The sequence below is a fragment of the Dermacentor silvarum genome, chromosome 2, assembly GCF_013339745.2.
Source record: "Dermacentor silvarum isolate Dsil-2018 chromosome 2, BIME_Dsil_1.4, whole genome shotgun sequence".
NCBI lineage: Eukaryota > Metazoa > Arthropoda > Arachnida > Ixodida > Ixodidae > Dermacentor > Dermacentor silvarum.
Window position 1 is genome coordinate 126030132 of NC_051155.1, and position 19951 is coordinate 126050082.

Sequence of the window (19951 nt, forward strand, 5' to 3'; positions counted from 1 at the left end):
GTAGAAGCGATAGACCGCACGTACCTTCGCCCACTGCTTGCTGCCAGCGTTTTGACAGTCGTTGTCTGCAGTCATTCAGTGTGATCTATTCATGTTTGTTTGTGCGCGCTCACACCACGCTTGTTCATTCAGTTAGTAATAGTCGGGCCACATTTTCCAACGCACGCTACACATGCAATGCTGCCCGGATCGGCAGTGCAGCGCTACAGGTGTGTCCCTTCGCACGCGCTGCCCACGGGAAGCGCTTCTCATGAACACCACCGTTTCACAGGCACCTTCTCGTGGTCATTGAGACTCTCTTCATGTCGGTCTACTTACGGCGCAGCACACCTGCTTACTTAATCAGCTCATGTTTACTACAATTCATATTGCTACCAAAGCCGCTCACCTTACTTCGTATGGCATTGCTGTGTTGCTATCGCATTCATTGCTTCGCCCTTAGGGCGAAACTGTGAATTTTTTTTACTTTTTCCTCACAAGCACACGCACACGCGAGGGGGGGGGGGGGCGCGGTCCCATGACTTTGATAAACATGTATATAGTGTGCTTAAACTACCGATATTTATTATCGATCACGTGACGTAGAGGAAAGCAGGAGCTTGCGCCCCCCCCCCCCCGGTCGGGCCCGTGAACCCGCCCCCCCCCCCGAAAATAATTTCTGGCTACGCCTCTGATCGGCATGAATGAGCCGGGTTTCAGCAGTCGCGTCTTGCTTCAGGCGCAGAAAGGAGCTGCACGTTAACTTATTAATGCACAACAAGAACTACAGTGCGTACAAAGGCCCAACGCGGAGTGCTTACGAAGCTAGATTTGACACATAACAACGACTGCGCATTTGTTTCGGAGCGAGAATAGCTCAACAATTATCCAAACCAATTTACAAGAGAGGGAATCAGATCACGCGTGTTTATGCAGTTGTCGCTTTATTGTGCGTTTTCACGGATGCTGCCTTGTGTTTTTTTTTTTCTTTTTATCCTTTTTTTAAGTTTGCGTTTGCGTCTTAGTTCATCAGAAATTCGCAAGAGCCACTCTTGACGGGCCGAACCGCGACGATCCACCTTCAGCCGCCGGGTTTCTCCCCACAGTCTTGAAGGGAAGCGGCACAATTTGATGCCGACATCCCCTTCACGGTTGTCAAAATACCTAAAACAGCAGTATATGCTCATGTTCTTTTTGTTCACACTTCTTACGGAGGAGCTGCCGAGTGGTCGCGGTGAATCCATTGAAAAATTGGATAAGGAAGCTTTTAGGCGCGACTGAGCGCAGTACGGACCAAGGTGAAATGGCAGTGAGGGCCTACTCGCGGGTGCTCACCGCCGCTGCTAGGTGGCGCGACATGTACAGCCAAACTGCATTGCAGGGTGCCTATACTTGCGACTGGTCGCTTTGCAACCAACTTGGTCGCGCGACCTCGCCTAGTCGCAAGTGTGAATGGGCCCTTAGTCTGCGCGAGAAACGTCTCTTGTTTGCGATTGCGCCCCTACGGAAGGCTGGTAATTACTGTTGTGTTGTTGAATCCCAAACCAGCAATTAAGGAAGGCTGGTAGTCGCTGTTTTGTTGTGGAATCCGAAACCAGCAATGTACACACGTAGGGGTTGATGACAGCAGTGAAATTCCACCGACTCGCGATAGAATGCACCAAACAGACTGCCGACAAGCATGAATTACTGCTGTGCCCAGTACAGCGTAAGTAAACTCTTGTTGCAGGCGCTGACAGTTCTCGTCGGAGTTCACGCGTCCTGAGATATTGATTATGTGCACTATGTACTGAACAATACCGGAGTTCATTCCTGCATCACTAGTACACCAATCAGTCGAGATTCTGTGAGGTACAAAGCCGCTTCCTGTTTGCACCGGCGTAAGTGAAGCAGAAGTAAGTTTCACGCACTACTTAAAATGCGCACACATGCCATATCTATGCTGTGCGGTGAAATATTCTGTACAATTCTGAATCTGTTGACGTAAAGGCAAATGACGGCTGTACGCTCGCACACAGCGGAAGACACAGCGGCCCATGCACTTGCCGCAGGAAATGCAACCCTCTCGTATGAGGGAGCAGGGCGACGAAAGCTTCGAAAAAAAAAAGCCTTACGTGTTTTTGCGCGTATTTAAGTTTTCTAGCGCAAAGACGCAGCGAACAAGCTATTGCTATGGGAGTAGGTATAGCCTGGTCACACGTGCATTTTCACGCGTATAGCCGTCCTTGACTTGTGAAACGCACTTCGCCCCGACGAGGACGACGCCATCTACGCTTAACGGAAATGAACAATTAATGATGTCTTCTCCGATCGCACGGGTCGTCTCAATGATGCGTTTTCGAAGACTGGTCCATTCAGTGGCGCGATGAGAGACCGTTGCTCCAAACGCCCACTGTACCTGTCGTACTTACTGTATTTACTGAGCTTACTTTACTTTTTACTTAATTTCTTCACAAGCACACGCACACGCGAGGGGGGGGGGGGTCCCATGTCTTTGATATACACGTATAGAGTCTGCTTAAACTACCGACATTTATTATCGATCAAGTGACCTAGAGGAAAGCAGAAGCTTGCCCCCCCCCCCCCTGTCGGGCCGGTGAACCGCCCCCGAAAAACATTTCTGGCTACGCCCCTGCAAGCAAGGTCGACCCGAACGGTGCGCTGTTGCGGGAGCTCTTCTTGCAGCGCTTACCACAGTCCACCCGCCTTGTCTTGGCTGCTACAGAGGACTTGACCCTCGACCGCCTCGCCCAGCTCGCTGATCGTGTCCACGACGCGACTTCTCCTTCCGTCGCCGCCCTCTCTTCAATGCCACAGTCCTCAATCATAGCCCGCTTAGAGTCCCGGATCGACCAGCTCGCCGTTTCCATCGACGCCCTTCGGACGTCCTCCCATGACCAGCGCGGCTCTACCTCATGTCCCAGCCGCCATCCCTCTTCCCCGACCAGTCGCCGCTCGCGCAGTCCTCGACGCTCGCCTATCTGCTGGTACCATCGCACTTTCCAGCACCGCGCCCGTCGTTGCAAGACCCCATGCGAATGGTCGGGAAACGCACCGCGAGATCACTGACGGCGGCATGTGACCTCGCCTTACAACCCGGCCGCCTTTTCATAGTCACGGATCGCATTTCCGGCCTGCGGTTCCTTGTAGACACGGGTGCCGAGGTCAGTGTACTGCCGTCCTCCAAGCGTGACCGCGTTTCTAAGTCACCTGGACCTACGCTCCGCGCGGCAAACTCTACCTCCATCGCCACGTATGGTCTGCGGTCCCTCACTCTCGACCTTGGCCTGCGGCGCACGTTCCGGTGGGTCTTCATCGTGGCCGACGTTCATCAGCCTATCCTCGGCTCCGACTTCCTGACCCATTTCGACCTTGACGTCAGCATGCGCCGCCATCGCCTGATTGACAGTAAGACGCGCCTCTCCATCGCTGGCGTTCTGTCGGCTGTCGCTCCCACTGGTATCCGCACGCTGATCCCTTCATGCCCGTACGCTCAAATCCTCAAAGATTTCCCTGAAGTGACGAGGCCCTGCAATTTAAATCAGCCACCCAAGCACAGCATCACCCACCATATTGTCACGCGTGGTCCACCCGTCGCAGCTCGTCCACGCCGCCTCTTCGGTGAGCGTCTGGCCATTGCTAAACGGGAATTCGAGCACATGCTCCAGCTAGGTATTATTCGCCCTTCCTCCAGCAGTTGGGCCTCCCCACTGCATCTGGTGCCCAAGAAAGAACCGGGTGACTGGCGTTCGTGCGGTGACTACCGGGCCCTCAACGCTCACACGGTCCACGATAGCTATCCCCTTCCACACATCCAAGATTTCACAGGCCATTTGGAAGGATGCAAAATCTTTAGTAAAGTGGACCTTGTCAAGGCCTATCACCAAATCCCCGTTGAGCCTGCCGATATCCCGAAGACAGCCATTACTACACCATTCGGCCTGTTTGAGTATGTGCCCATGCCCTTTGGGTTACGCAACGCAGCTCAGACGTTCCAGCGATTCATCGCCGAGGTAACGCGTGGCCTCCCGGCTGTATTTGCCTACATCGACGACATCCTCGTCGCGAGTCCCAATCCACAAGATCACGAGCGTCACCTCCGGGAACTCTTTCAACGCCTTCAACAATTTGGCCTGGTTGTAAACACCCAGAAATGCGTATTTGGGTCTTCCGAGCTCGAGTTCCTGGGACACCACATCTCGGCGCTGGGAATTCGTCCTTTGCCCTCTCACGTCCAGGCCGTGAAAGACTTCCCAGCACCCACCACCCTACGCCAGCTGCGTGAGTTCCTCGGCCTAGTGAATTTCTCCCGACGTTTTATTCCGCACTGCGCTGAGCTTCTACAGCCACTGACTGACCTTCTTCGCACGACCAAGGGCTCCTCATCCGCAATTTCCTGGTCTCCCGAAGCTGAAGCTGCTTTCAGGGCTGCTAAACAAGCCGTCGCCGATGCAGTAATTCTCATCCACCCGAGAACTAACGTACCAACCCGCATCATGGTAGATGCTTCCAGTGTGGCCATCGGCGCTGTTCTTCAGCAGAAAATGAACTCCGAGTTGCGCCCACTGGGTTTTTTCTCTCGAAAGCTCCAACCTGCCGAGACTCGCTACAGCGTTTTTGGCCGCGAGCTGCTCGCCATCTACACCACCATCCAGCACTTCCGACACTTCTTGGAGGGCCAGCCATTTTATGTTCTCACGGATCATAAGCCTCTCGTGTATGTCTTCCGTACAAACTCTTCCAAGTACGTCGCACGTGAACTTCCTCAACTGGCTTATATATCGGAGTTCACAACGGATATCCGGCACGTCAAAGGCACCGACAACGAGGCAGCTGATGCACTTTCACGCATCACCTCTCTTGGCACATCTACATCGACTGTGGATTGGGAAGGTCTAGCTCGTGCGCAGATGGCAGACCCTGAGTTGCAAGCGCTGCGTGACCATCCCCGTTCCCTCCGTATACAACTCGTTCCTCACCCGTTTGTGCCTGGTTCCCTCTGGTGCGACATGTCAGCGGCGGCACCTCGACCCTTCGTTCCGGCTGCCTTCCGTCGTGCAGTGTTCCAATCACTTCATGACATCTGTCATCCCAGCATCCGAGCCACGCAGCGCCTCTTACACAGCGGTATGTCTGGCCAAGCATTACACCGATGTTCGCCAGTGGGCACGCTCGTGCCTCGCATGCCAGACCACCAAAGTGATCCGCCACACGAAGACTCCCACGCAGTCGTTCTTGCCACCTGGCTGCCGCTTTGACCACGTCCATCTCGATTTGGTTGGAACACTTCCTCACTCTCACGACTGCCGCTACATTCTAACAATGATCGACCGATTCACACGTTGGCCCGAAGCCGTGCCCATTCCAGACATCACTGCGGAAACGGTCGCCAAAGCCTTCGTTTCAGCATGGGTTTCCCGCTTCGGCTGCCCAACTATTGTGACAACTGATCGCGGCCGGCAATTTGACTGCATACTCTTCACTTCGCTCAGCCGCCTGCTTGGCACTAAGCACAGCCGTACCACTGCATACCATCCCTGTGCCAACTGTATAGTTGAGCGGCTCCATCGCCAGCTCAAGGCTGCCCTCACTGCGCGCCTTGATCGCAACCACTGGGTCGACCACCTTCCTATGGTGCTTCTCGGCTTACGTGCCGTCCTTCGACGTGAGCTTGGCTGTTCAACGGCCGAACTCGCCTACGGCGCACCCCTGCGGCTTCCTGGAGACTTGTTCGTTCCTTCGACCCCCTCGCCCCAGCCGCTACAGTACCTCCAACGCCTGCAGGACTGCATTCAGCAACTGCGCCCCGTACCGCCTCGATCATCCGACCACAGCATCTTTGTGCACCCGGACCTTGCGTCTTCGTCCCACGTGTTCCTCAGACGAGACGCTGTAAAGGCGCCTCTTACACCATCCTACGACGGACCGTACCGTGTGCTCCACAAGACGCAGAAGTCCGCCACCATCGTTTTGAATGGTCGCGAAGAGGTCGTTTCATTAGACCGCCTCAAACCGGCCTACGTCGAGACGCCTCCCAACGAGCTCCTCGTGGACGTCACCGGCGCACCCGTCGACATGCTTGCAACTACGACAGCCTCTTCTCTGCCTCGTCGACGAGTACATTTCACCGTCCCGTCTGGGCGGGGGGCCCTGTAGCGCCCACCGACGCTGCTAAGCGGGGACGCTTAGGTCGGCGCTCTTGGCCAGCGCTTTGGGGCAGGCTGCGAATGACGACGACAATAAAGTTGGGCGGCGCGTGCTAACGGCGCAAGCACGGCACGCGCCAGTCGGTTCTAAAAGCCTGCCGAGCTGGTCTCCTTGTTCTGGCGCTCCGCTGCGACCCCTCGGTTCACGACAAGCCTTATTAATGAGCGCTCGTGCTCTGCCGGTTGGTGGAAACATGCGATGTGCAATCATCCGAACTGTACTGTAATCAAGTATATTTCGTTCGCGCCACGCCGTCCATTGACGTGCATCTACTGTGGCGCTTATAATAAGCTTGTATTAAGAAGCTTGTGGCGCTTCCAATAAGCTTACAATAAGACAACACAATAAGCTTGTATTGTCTCACAAGTGTCGGTGACCTCCCGCAAAAGAAAAAAATTAGTGTGATTTAGCTTTGGTTAACCCTGGTTGATAGCGAAAGTTTCACCGTCCTGGCTGGGGCCATTGTCGAGCTGTGGCCGAGATGTGGTTTCGCAATGATATACAGATATGCTTGCAATGAATACACTGTTTATTCATCATTTTTTATGCCTATGAAGACACTGCGGTGATCAGTAAAGCAGTGTGACTTGGTTGCAACTCGCAGCTGGGCCCAACTCTACTCGGACAACGGCAGCAATGTCTCCTTTCAGGGCGCCGTAAAGGCCTAAATATAATCCGACGTAGCGTGAACGCGCGCACACGTTATGTCACGTTGGCGAGAACAACAGTGGCTATAGTTCGACTGATGGTTCGACGTACTGGAGCCGCCAACGTAACCGGACGCGCGGCCAATGCGCTCCGACGCGCCCGGCGTCTTATGACGCTCGCCCGCGTGCCGATAACGTCGGACTACAAACGCACCATAATGCCCTCTTGTGAACACTGTTGCTCTCAAGATGAAAACTGTGGAGTCGCGCACGGCTGAAAGAGGTAGGGTAATGAAGCTTTCCCTTTAAAAAAAGAAAAAAAAACGCTTCCCCAGAAACCCGGTTGGCAGGATTCCAGGTGACGCGCGCGACTCATCCGGCTTCTTTGGTGTGTCGCGGGATGGGAAAGGGAAGGAACGGGGGTTGGAGCGTGCTCCGCTGGGCATCCCTCGCCTCAGATCAGTCTCCCTGTCCGGATGGGAAGACCGCGCGTCACCAGATGCTCGAGCTCTTCTTCATTATAAGCGAAGAGCATTGTAGAGATTGTGTCTCCTTGCCCAACACTTTTCATGATTGCTATTTTTCCACTTAGCATTTGTAGATATTTGCCAAGATAATCACGTATGCTTCATGTATTCCTTGATTATACAATATCTGCATAAATTATGGCATCTATACTGAATAAAATGCCCATTCATAAGCTATGAAAGTCATATAAAGAAGCTAGTTATATTCGGTAGATTTCTCAAATGCCTGATTTTTTACAGGGGTGTGATCTATTGTGGAATACCACTTTCTGTAGTGGGCCCGTTCTCTGGGTTGTCTGAACTCATCGGTCGTCTTATTGTATTGGTAATTATTTTGGTGAAAGTTTTATACAATACCGAAAGCAAGTTAATGGGCCTATAGTTTTTAAATCCTTTAACCTCTTCCTTCCTTTGGATTGCTATAATGTTGGCATTCTTCCAATTCTCTGGAACGCTTGAACTCACGAGGCATTGCGTATAAAGGGCCGTGTGCCTTTCCAATTTATATATATATATATATATACTGCCCCTGCCGCCTTTCCCCTGTATATCTCACCCAATGGCATGCAGTACCTCTGGTCAACGATAATGCAAGAATGCAGGGGAGACTCCACAAATGCGTGACCCGACAGCCCTTCATCCATCCGGTCTTCAAGAAATAGTTCCGGAACAAATATGTCGCCAGCACGAAGTGAAGAAGTCGTTGGAGTTCAGAAGCTATTTGCTCGCCGTGGACTTGCATCTCCCGCACGAACTTGCATGTGCGTAAGGAATATCTATGCGTGATCTATGTGTAAGGAAGAAGGCGACAGGACACCAGACAAACGAGTCATTTGAAAATGGGAATAAGCATTTATATGGCCCAATTCAACAAGCTCGTCCCCAACTACCAGTGAATGCTGAACAGACTGATAGATTCCTTCACAGGCCTATCACTCATTCATCATGCGCAAATTGCTTCCACAGTATAGGGCGAGGTATTTTGAGGCAATGCAGCTGCTGCGGAATGCGAAGGGGGTGCCACGAATGCGAATAACAAGAAAGAAGAGGGCGACTGTACACAAGGATATTCGCTGGCGCAAATATCTATGTTTTCCTGTGAGGGACACCTAATTGCCGCGTGTTCCACCACATGTCGCTAACTATAGATGAACTTCTACAGCCTGATTCAAATGATTTTGATGACAGACACGACAGCTAAGAGTGTTCAGAATATCAAAGATTTACACACATGCCAGGCTCAACATGATACGCGTAGCATCTCATTATCTCATTAATTTTCAAAAAACCACCATTATTGAACGAAACCAATTAAGGAAATTGAATTTAATTTACGGCATTGAATTAGGTTGAAACAAATAAAGCTTCACGTTTATAAAAGTCTGTTATAAACCTGAAATGTGGCCATTTATTAATTACCTTAGGCATATCGACCACTCATCAATATATTGTCTTCCACTTATGCTTCCAAGATTGGCTGACGGTTTGATGTTCACTCGACGCACCGGAGGTTTGCTGAACAAAAAACGGTGGAACCATTTGTTTCCCTACTGTTTAGTAGAGTTAGACCTTTGCTACGTCCACCTATTTCAATTGCAGATAAGCATGATTACGTAAAAAGAACACCTATATAGGACTTATCTGAACATCTTCCTGGAAAAATTCACGAGTACTCCACTGAACTTGAATTTTACGCAGTTGTGCCCGCGTTGATCAGTCCGGCGTCGTTGATCAGTCCGGATTCGTGATTGAAAAAAATATCAACCAAGTGCTGAATGTAGTAATTACAGTAATGGCTATCAAGAATGATGTTTTTCACTTCTGACTTCCTGTGTCCACGTCAGCACTCTTTTTACAAGCTGCAATCTCTTGCAGGGCGCATTTCCTAATTATATTTGTATTGTTTATAGGCTGCATTGCTAACCTTCCAACACTCGAGACGAACAGGGAAAGCGAGAGCAAGACATTTATCGAGACCTTTATTGAAAACAAAAACTTCACAACGTAGCTGGCGGCTCCTTGCATGGAAAGTTCTTTCAGCTCTGTGCTTTCCACTCCCTTGTTGTGCTCATTTCATAAATTTTAAATTTAGATTCCCTCCTCTTGCACAACGAAGATTGTAAGCTATCGCTAAAGCCAAACACAAATCTCTTTTGCTGCATGCTACAATGGAAATGTCCATTTGCTCTGTGTGATACACTTGTATATTGACGTGCGCGAATGAATATGCAAAATAAAAGTGTAGTTTCAGTTATGAATGATCTCGTGTTAAATATAATAATGCTTCCACCGCCTTGCAACGCTTTTGTAGCTTCCTTACTGAACACGCTTTTTTTATAGAGGTTCAAAAGACGCAAACTCATTTACGGTGCGCATCGCAGAACACTAGAAACCTCGCGTAATTCTTTTTTTTTCTCCTACAACACACACAGCACTTAATGCACATTCGGGAAAGATGGATCTGGTGAGCGCGAAAGGCATCATTTATTATCGGCTGATTGAACAGCCACTTCAAACACTCATATCTTGTCTCTACAATTGCACGCGACGAGTCAGAATGGCTCATCCTGGGCCATATACTCTAGCGACAAGAGCCGCTATTTTAGACATTCCGCCATTTTCTTCGAGGCGTGACGTAGGCGTGACGCTTACAAAATGGCACCGATAGCCCCAATTTGCTTTCGTAACGTGACGCAAATTTGACGTTTCGCCTAAGAAACTGTAATGTAGGCATTGGCCCTAGCGTTCTTTATAAAGCAAAACAGTTTTCCTCCCCAGTAAAAATAAAGCAGCTAGCTCAAAGCGTACGATTATTCCATCAAAATCGCTTTTCGCTTCAATCGTCTGCATGCCCACAAGCTGTCGTGTGCTTCATTAGCTAGGATGCGTGTCCCCGGGTAACGGATTGAGTCATCGTATATTGGCGCCCACACGCTTGCTTTCTAGGTTGAGACACCATACAAGGTCGATCCACATAGGTCGCGAAGCTTCGGGCGAAAAGCGGTTCATGACCAACTGTCACCGACATCAGCAAGGGTGGTTATGGGAGCCGTGATTGAAGCGCGACTATGTTTGAAGGGAATAAACACTGGGAAAGAAAAAAGCGTTGTTTGATTAAAGCGAGACGCAGTTAGATCCATTCAATGAAAACAAAATTCCTAATCCGTTTTAATTACGCATGGCGAGAAAAGAAGATACAACTCTATTTTACTTGATCATTATTAATAAATACCTTTTTTCAGCGCCCACCGTGAGAGCGCCCATCGATAGCGGCGGGCGTTGATGCCGCTATCACTTGCAATGCAATGCAGCTCTTGGAATGCATGGAAAGGCTCGCTCGTAAAGTTCACCTGTTACAGTACAACCCCCTCACATATTGTGTTGTTTTGCATGTCGACGTTTGTCTGAACTAGGTAACGCGGGTAGTTTTATTGTTTCTTAACCTGTGCAGTCAAAAGTAGTGAGTTGCGACTGTCAGATACTTGTTTACTTTAGTTTGATGTAATAGTTCAGCGGAAATCCGCTAGGTGGAGATAAGTAATTAAAGAAAAACTGAGACTTCCACCCAAATGTAGCAATTGGCTACTATGGAAACCCAACCGGGTTCCTCGAAAGAAAGCCTCGCAGTTTCCATAGTAGCGAATTGCTACATTTGGGTGGAAGTCTCAGTTTTTCTTTAATTACTTATCTCCACCTAGCGGATTTCCGCTGAACTATTACATCAAACACTTGCCTTTGCTTCGAGTTGTCGACAAATTCGACTTCGCCCTGCCATCTGCTAGCCGCCTGGTTAGCTCAGATGGTAGAGCGGCTGCCCCGGAAAGGCGGTGGTCCCGGGTTCGAGTCCCGGACCAGGACGAATTTTTCTTCAACTGCGAGGCTTTCTTTCGAGGAACCCGGTTGGGTTTCCATAGTAGCGAATTGCTACATTTGGGTGGAAGTCTCAGTTTTTCTTTAATTGTTTGCTTTAGTTGTTTCCGTACGACAGCGCTGGCCGACGGTCTTGGCGTCCTACGAAAGGACGAGCACTCTACGCAATCTACGGCCAAAGCGTTCGTGCGCCTCGAAAAAAGTATGTTCTATGCAGCGATGCGATTTCCACACCCGTACGGCTGACCTTTTCCTGCATCGCTTTTCGCGCTGAAAGCTCGGAACGCCCATAAAGCCGAATGGCGGGGCACTTGAATATACAGCCCTAACGGCAGGCCTCCGAAAAGTAATTTCGCGCCTATGAGAACAAATTGACGTCAGTTGTGTTTTTAACGGATATGACGTCAAATTAGTTTTTCTTCCGCCGGAAGTGCTCCCTCCTCACACAGATGGCGCTAAGCCCCATGAACCGCCGATAAGCCGCCATGTTTTGAACGTATGGGCTTCTATGGAAGCTTCGCTACCAGGTACGTGTATTTACCTTGCAACATACGTGACCTACCAGTGCTGATGAGCGCACGTTCTAGGCCGCGTTATCGCTATCTCGTGAAACGCAAGTGACTCAGCCCGACTCGTCTGGCTGTGAAGCGGCCGAATATCATCGATATCGTTCCGCGCGCCACAGTTAAACGCTTGCGCGACGCAAGCGCTGGCGCTGCCATCTCTTGTTCACTTCGCTGCTCACTTCGCACCGCGGGAGGAAACTTCAAGGTGCCGCCTTGCCTACATTTCATTTTATAAATTAAAATGTCGCCGTTGTCATGGCCGTACGTTGATGACGCGAAAAGTCATTAATATCGATTACAATACAAACGCAATAGTGAAAAGTGCAAAATGCCGCAGAAAGTTTGCTAGTTTCAACCAGTATTATTTCAAATAAACGTGTTTTTAATAAAAATGATGGTTCAAAATACAAATGCCAACACCACCCGAGAGCGATGCAAATGCTATGAGCACGCGTTGTGAACGAAAGATTTTCATGGCCCCAAATGACAGGGAAAATGCGGCGATACGCATGCCTCTCGACTGCCATTGCTTATAGCCGCTCATTACGATAATTCGCGCGGCTCGTCGCACCACAAATTATGGCGGAAAATCTCTGCAATGGCGGCCCAGCGCAACGTCACGCAACGTCAAATTGACGTTTACGAAACGGCCCTTTCTGTGACGCTCTTCACGGGATATTCCTTCAGCCAATCAACAAGCTGACATGCCGGCTATCTTGGAACGCCACCACATATTCGCGAAATTGCAGATGCATTGGACGGGTTTCAGGACACTACCGTGTACTTTCTTTTTAAAGCGCTAAAATCTCAATATAGGTGCCAAGGACAAAAAAAAGTATTAGTCGATAAAATTTGCAGCTCCACGTCACGTTTCGTCATTCTGAGGAAAACGCAGAATTGCATTTTGCAAAACTTCCGTTTCCCGACACAAATTTAAAAACACGTGACCTCTCGACAGCCAATGAGAGAGTCAACATGGCGGATAATGGCGGCCGTGCAGCCGCCATGCGTGTCGAGAATAGAACCTAAGGCCAGCGTATTAGTGGCGGACGAGCATAAAAAAAATCATTCCTATGACATGTTCAGTAGGCTGGCATTGCTAGTCACGATGCATTCAAAAGTATCCCTCAGAGGAGGCTACTCTGTAGGAATCGGGGCAGTGGTCACGAGCGAGAACCTCCATTGCGCAATCAGATCCAGGCACCACTCGTGTCTTCTTGCTGAGCTTGTTCCAGAAGTGGACACCGTAGCTGGCGTTTGTTGCTCTGAGCACCGCTGGCGCCTTCCTGGGATCAAACAAGTCATGCCACTTTTGCCACGGAACAACGAAAAACGCCGACTCATTAATGAACTTGACGATGCGAGAAAATTCAGCGTCTGAAGTTCAGCCGCGACATCAACGAAGGCCCGCAAATGGTCCAGAAACGAGGATTGTACACGCGTGCGCACTCATCGATAAGCGCTCCGAGCACGGGGTGCTGCTCGTCGAAGAATAGTATACCGTTAGCCACGCCGTCGTTCACTTGCGCGGACTGGTAGAAGACGCTATTCCTTATTCCTTTCAATGATTTCATCACAATCACGTCTGTGTCCAAATATACACCACCGCGCCTCCAAAGTACGACGTAGCGCAGAAAGTCACTGAGATGTTCGACTTGGTAAGGGCTTTCATGTAACGCTCCTCCTATGGCGTGCAACGGTTGCAGCGGAGTCCCCGCGAGTTCCAAGCTCACATTTAGACCAGCGGACTTAAAATTGGGAAATTTCGAAAGTAAGCGGTGGTAAGGACAGTCAGAGGAGCTGATGTTTCCGGTAGAAAGAAGATGCACCGCGTAGTCGCCGTTGTTCCGGCAGGCTGACTCAATGCTGCAGGCTTCCCTGGGTCCGAGTTTCCGTTTATATGATGTTTCGAGGAACCATATGTGGTCTTGGTCACGGTTCATGGATTCTGCGGAAGGAAAAAAAACATTAAAGCAGAGGGTCAATCTAATCTACTATTCTCCTAAATACATCATATGCCCCAGATTCAACAATACGTTGAAGCTAAGACCCGCTTTATTTATGGAGCAAGTCTTGGTACCCGTGCAGCCTGCGACTGCTTCCGGCTTTCTCTGTACACGATTTTACCTTCTCTTTCCAAGGGACGAATGAAGCGTACACTCTACCGGACGCAAATATTTGCTATATCCTAGCAGGATTCCTAGCTGTGTCACATTCAAGCTCATTGTTTTGCGCAAATCCACAGGAAGCAAATTTCGCAACGCTATTGATTTCGCTCAATAGGTAGGAGGGTTTAGTGTGAAAGCTGTATCATTCTCATTCCGCAAAGTGGTTTCAACCTCTCAAACCTCATGGTTTACCTACAGTAGGGAAGACGAGATGCCTTCTTTACTCGATTACACTCATAAGTATGTTAACACACAAATAAACATCAGGCAGAAAGCTCATCGAGGGGTTTCCTAATCACTTTGTAATTGAATTATTAAACCCAAAGTGTCCCAGCCCTGGCACTAGGCCATCTCAAATTTTTTCCTATAACGATCGTGAAAGGGACAGATTAATAAATGAAAGGCTGGGAGGTTGACCAGCAATGAGTTTGGTTGGTTGCATTGCACTTCAATACAAGGGGAGACATAGGTTAAGAGAAGCATGCTTGCTACTTATCGTACTGCATTAGCTATTTCACCTATATATTTTTGCCGAAAGAAACTTTCCAATCACGTGAATTTTACGTAGGCATAAAACTAGGTCGCCAAACAAAGCTATTTTCTGTAATATATCAATGGTTTGACTTGTTTATCCCTGGTTGGATTTGCCCCCTTACGTTGACTTTAACCAAGACAAATACGCAAAATTTTAATAATTATAAAATCGCTTCTTTTAATGAGAATTCTGAAAAGTTGTTTAAATGTCCTGGAAAACACAATTTTTGATAGTAATGGCTTTGTACAGGTGTTTTATTGTGGTCAGTACTTTACGTCAAAACACCCGCCGTTTGGTATTGGCTTAGTGGCGTCGTGCCGTAGTATAGCTTTGCGCTGCTAAGCCCGGAGACGAACGATCGAATCGGCCGCTGCGGCCGAGATTGCATAGTGGCGAAAGGCGAAAAATTGAAGGACGATTAAACTTCGCTTTTAAGAGTGGAACGCGATAGCATTCAAAGATCCCTGACTGCTTCTCACGCTTCCCGACAACTGCATCTTAAGCAACCGTAATGGTTACCGGGCAACACTGGCGGCGAACGCTATGCACGAAGGCGAGCTTTCTGGTATAAACGCGGCCTCTTGCGTGGGGCGATCCCGGAGATATTGCACAGCCACGCCAAAAAAATTGCATAATTTTCAGGTTTCCGTTTTTGTTTCGTACTTTTAATATTTCAGTCTGAGAAGATTTAACATAAAAGGCATGCGCTCTGGGTGTTTTGTTTCATTACATTTGTTTGTCGATTGTCATTCTCAAAATTCCGAGGAATAGCTTTGCCAAGAATGCAAGACAAGGTATGAGCAACATTAATGATAAAATGGTGTAGCAATATAACCCGCATATACCGCATGTCAATAAGAAGGCGTGGCATAGACATGTACCTAAATATATTCGGAGGGCCTGCGTGGTTGGGGATGATTTTCTCCGCCACCCAACGACATCGCACGCCGACGCCGGTTGCCGACGCCGGATTTTCTGCGACACGGAGCCCTTAACGCTGTCGCGTTAAAACACCCGTGTGCCGTGCATTTGGTGCAGGTTAACGAATCCCTGGTAGTCAAAATTATTTCAGTGTCCCCCACTACCACGGGCCTCATCATCGTAGTGTAGTTTTGTTCCGTGAAATCCCACAATATATTTTTAATAACTATTCATTAGAATAGTGGCACATGAGCCATAATTTGCGGAATATTGATTTTTTTTTGCCACGCCTTACGCAATTGTATTTTCAAAGTCTTACCATATGACATCACACATTTCACAGAATATTTTATTGGTCTACGCAGAAAGTTCATTTCAGTTCAAACATTGTTTGAAGTCTCATCATGTGTTGTATTCTCATTATGTGTTGTATTATTTTGTGTAGGCAGAAAAAAAACGTAGATATCTGATTGCCACCTCTGGGATGCTCCCCACAGGATGCCCAAAATACCCAAATGCATTATATTAAGCTATAATATCCAGACGCATATATATTTCTATATTTCTCTGTTAACGCTCATTTCCTGTTCCAAATACTTATTAGCAGTCAGGCCGACTTCTCATCTTTTCTATCATAGCACATCTCTCTCTCTCTACATAAGTAATCAACCGGCGCCATTAGCTGGCGATGCGCTTTCAACGACAACACACTGCCTTCGGGGAAACAGTTGGCTAGAACACAGCAGTTCACACCAACCCTCAGCTGTAACCTTATAATAGTTATATATCTTCCCCTCGAAGCGAATTGTTGACGCTTGTGGGCGGCTGCTATGTCAGCACCATCCAGTGACAAGGTGAAAAGCTAGGAGACAGTAAAGAAAGGGCTTTGCTCGCCATGGCGGAGCCGAAGGAATAAACATAAGACGTATTGCATCGAAGCTGGGAAGCAAGCCCCGGTGAACATGTTCCTCGGTATAAGTGGGGGTAGCGGAAAGTTTCGATCGCTGTCTGGTTCATTAGCGACATCAAGCACTCTGTTAGTTCGCTATACAATTTTCCCACACCCAAACCCTCTACATGTATCCCGAAATTAGAACCATAGTAGCTATCCTTTAATCAAGTATATTTCCCCTTGTACGGACACCCAAACCGGTTTTCTATCACATGTATATTGTGTAAGCATTAAAATAAAGTACTGTCTATGATATAGTGGTTTGGCGCGGAAACACTTTCACATGCAGGAACGGACACACACAAGCGTCCCTTCCTGTGTCCGTGTGAAAAAAAGGCCAGATGTCACTCCTTGCCAAATATAGTGTTCCTCTAAATATCTGCACATATGACATGACTTTTTTAAGGATAGGATAGGAATAAACTTTATTTGTCCAACGGTTATGGCTGTTGGTGCCCGGGGCTAGGCTGCCAGGGGTCCATCGCCGGAGAAAAATCTTTCGAGATCCTCGGCAATGGTCCTGGCCCGCTGGACGGCCCACTTCTGGTCCTCGGTGCCTCGCTGAGGAGGGCGGCTTGCCATCTCTCAGCGAGGCAACCCGCTTCAGAGGGTCCTGCTGTTGTCTTCCCCCGTCCTCTTGGTCCTTCTTCCTCATGGCGTTGGCATTCCCAAAGTATATGAGCCATATCAGCCGGTTCGTGCTCGCACCATGGGCAGCCGGGCGACGGGTGCAGCGCGGGCCACAGGCGGTGCAGGTGGTAGGGGCTGGTGAAAGAGCCCGTCTGCAACCGCCTCAGGTTGACTGCCTGCGTCCAGGTCCAGCCACCCGTGGGGTTGTGGATATTTCATACGTTCTTTCCTGTAGTCTTCAAGAACCTCTCGATACGAGGCCGGAAACTCCTCGATATCAAGGTCGGCGTCCCCGTGGCCCCCAGCTCCGTCCGCCGCGATCTGGGTTGTGTTGGTAACTCCTCCGCTGAGGTCCCGCACAACAACGGCCGCTGCCCTTTGGGTGATCGCGTCGCGGCGGGTAAGCTGCCTCGCGACGAGATGGGCACGCTCGTTGTGGTTGGGCGGGATGCCGGTGTGTTTTCGGCCGTTAGTATTGTTGTTGTTGTCGCGGCTGTTGTCATTTTTAGTGCCAAGCTCCCCGACGTGCGCGGGGAACTATTTGAGGGACTTGTTCGTAATCGTGCCGGACACGAAGTCCCCGGCTCTGGCGTTGAGTATGTGCGCCACATCCGCGGACACCCAACCTTTGGTGTAGTTCCGGATCGCTGATTTGGAGTCGCTTATGATCAGGCTATCCTCCGTACCTCCGTGGAGTGGCCATCTCCTCCGCTGCTTCGGCCGACGGCAGCCTCGCTGATGCCTTGACTCGGATCCTTCCCTTCGTATCTACGACCGCCATGGAGAAGGCGGGCTCCGCCGCCGTCGGCCGGCCGTGTCGTTGATGTTGCCACTGTTGCTGCTGCTTTTGGGTTGTGGTAGTAGTAATGATGGTGGTGTTAGCATCCCCGGTTGGTCTCGCACATTTCGTTGTAGTGGCGGTGGTGGTCGTCGTCCCTCGTCGCCATCAACGTTACCGGCGGGCCGCGGGTACCTGGCTGCATCGACGAAGAGGACGCCTTCTCGTCTTCCGTGCTCCTCGAGTGTTGCTACCGCCCTTCGTTTACGTCTTTGCACGCCATGCGCCTGGTGCATGTTCTTCGGCATGTTTTTCGTCTGTATGGCGTCCCTGAGTTCCGGTAGCAATGTTTCCTTCAGTCCCCGCGCCTGATGATATCGAATCCCGAGCAGGTCGAGGATTCGTCGTCCCGTTTTGGTGCCCGACAGCCTCTCCAGCTGCGCTATTCTCAGCGCCTCGGCGACCTCCTTGAGCGTGTTGTGTACGCCCAGTTCGAGGAGCGTGTGGGTTGGCGTGTACTGGGGTAACCCCAGGGCGGTCTTGAACGCCCTGCGGATCGCCACGTTCAGCTTGTCGGTTTCGCTCCTGTTCCAGTCGGCATACGCGGCGACGTACGATATATGGCTCAGCGCGTACGCCTGTATCTGCCTCGTCACCTTGTGTTCCTTCATTCCTTTCCTCTTGTTCGTGACCCACCGCACGAGGTACGTGGCGGCGGCTACTTTCTTCTGCAGTCGGGCAGCCAGCTCGCGGTTGGCACCGCTCTCTTCCAGCCACAGGCCGAGCACTCGCAACTTGGACACCGTCGGTATTCGGGTCCCCTCCCTCATCGTGACGTGGACGCCCAAACGACGGGCGTCGAGCACGCCTTGCAGGAGGGGCCCTTTCTTGCGCGGTATGTGGAGTAGGATCTCTGACTTGTCGAGTGAGCAGACGAGTCCCGAGTCTTCAAGGTGCCGCTCCACCTCCCGGACGGCCCGCTGCAGCCGGTCTTGCATTTCGCCGACGCTCGTGTTCTCCGTGGTCCACACTGTCACGTCATCTGCGTAGATCGTGTGATCGGCCTCTATCGCGTCGAGACGCTCCGGCAGGCCGATCATGACGAGGTTGAAAAGCATGGGCAAGTACGGAGCCCTGCGGCGTTCCCGCAACGCCCATTCGGACCATTCGCAGCGTGGCCCCGTCGATCTTTACCGTCGCCGCGCGCCCATTCAGGAAGCTGCTGATATATCGGTGGAACCTCGCCTCCAGCTCGAGTCCGCTGATCTTGTCCAATATGGCCATGTGCTTCACAGTGTCGAAAGCGCTCTTGAGGTCCAGTCCGTGAGTGCTTGGAGCGCTCACGACCTGTTCCTTAATCTGCAGCATGGCGTCCTGCGTGGAAAGTCCCTTCCGGAAACCGATGATGTGGGTGCCGAAGGCGTCCTGCTTCTCGAGGAGCGTCGTCACCCTGTTGAGGCAGGCATGCTCCATCACTTTCCTGACGCAGGGCGTGAGGGACATCGGCCTCATGTTTCAGACCTCTAGCGGCTTGCCCGGCTTCGGTATGAGTATAACGTACGCGGACTTCCACTCTTGCGGAATTCGGCCCTCCTACCAGCCCGAGTTGATGTACTCGCAGAGCTTCTCGATGGCGTCGTCGTTCAGGTTCCTCAGGATTTTGTTGGTGATCCTGTCAGGACCGGGCGCCGATTTGGTCTTCAATAGCTGGAGGACCGCTCTAATTTCTTGCACGGAAAAGTCCGCGTCCAGCTCCTCGTTGGGAGCCCCGCGGTACCCGGGATGACCCTTCCCTTCCGGTCGAGCGAGGTGCGTCTGCACGATCTCCTCCGCGAAGGCTTCCAGGTCGTCCTTGTACTTGTGTCGCAGCTTGGCCATCTCTGTACGAGTCGCCGTTCTGGTGCTTCCCGGGTCGAGCAGGTGTCTGAGAATCTTCCAGGTCCGTCTTGCGCTCATGTTGCCGTTCATCGTGTCACACAGCTCCTGCCATTCTTGCTAATTCTTGCTCGCACAGTCGGCCGCAATGCGTCTCGATCTCGTGGTTGATTTCGGCGATCTTCTTGCGTATCTTCCTGTTGAGTTTTTGCTTACTCGCTCTCCGTTGCATGGATTTCTTGGCCGCAACGAGATGTGCCAGCCGGCTGTCAAGGAGGAGATCTGTCTCCTCCTTC

At 50.5% G+C, this 19951-nt stretch overlaps 1 protein-coding gene across 1 annotated transcript in view; it reads right to left on the reverse strand.

Annotated features, from left to right (window-relative positions):
- The window catches only part of LOC125943522 (uncharacterized), a 1494167-nt gene that overhangs the window by 818431 nt on the left and 655785 nt on the right, over nucleotides 1-19951 (reverse strand). The gene's annotated exons all lie outside the window — the stretch shown is intronic.